Source organism: Lathyrus oleraceus, chromosome 7 (assembly GCF_024323335.1).
Source record: "Lathyrus oleraceus cultivar Zhongwan6 chromosome 7, CAAS_Psat_ZW6_1.0, whole genome shotgun sequence".
Lineage (NCBI taxonomy): Eukaryota > Viridiplantae > Streptophyta > Magnoliopsida > Fabales > Fabaceae > Lathyrus > Lathyrus oleraceus.
This window is the reverse complement of record NC_066585.1, coordinates 258,997,543-258,998,078: the sequence shown is the minus strand read 5'-3', so window position 1 is coordinate 258,998,078 and position 536 is coordinate 258,997,543. Positions and strand designations below refer to the sequence as shown.

Here is a 536-nt window from a genome sequence, read left to right as displayed (position 1 = left end):
CATGTCTATAGAGCTTAGTTCATGCACTCCTCCTTGGGCTTCCTTCCTCTCAACTGTCGCTCGTTCGACTCCCCATGATTGATGGTTTTGAGCCATGTCTTCGATGAGGGCACTAGCTTCAGGATAAGGTTTGTTCATCAGAGCACCGCCTGCGGCAGCGTCGATGGTCATCTTTGTGTTATAATGAAGTCCATTATAGAAGGTTTGAATGATTAACCAGTTTTCTAAGCCATGATGTGGGCATGCTCGTAACAACTCTTTATATCTCTCCCAAGCTTCGAACAACGATTCTCCTTGGTTTTGGGTAAATCTAGTTATATGGTTTCGAAGAACGGCGGTCTTACTCGGAGGAAAATATCTAGCAAGAAAAACTCTTCTAAGGTTATCCCAAGTCGTAATGGAATTGGGTGGAAGGGAATCTAACCATGATAGGGCTTTATCTCATAGGGAAAAAGGAAATAGTCTTAAACGTATTGCCTCAGGAGAAGCTCCATTGGTTTTAAAAGTATCTGCTAACTGAAGAAATATTTTTAAAT

At 41.8% G+C, this 536-nt stretch overlaps 1 non-coding gene across 1 annotated transcript; it reads left to right on the top strand.

Annotated features, from left to right (window-relative positions):
* The first annotated feature begins 226 nt into the window (after window positions 1-226).
* Window positions 227-333, top strand: LOC127108527 (small nucleolar RNA R71). The gene has a single exon (XR_007796059.1). It is a non-coding gene; the product is annotated as a small nucleolar RNA R71 (small nucleolar RNA).
* The last annotated feature ends 203 nt before the right edge of the window (window positions 334-536 follow it).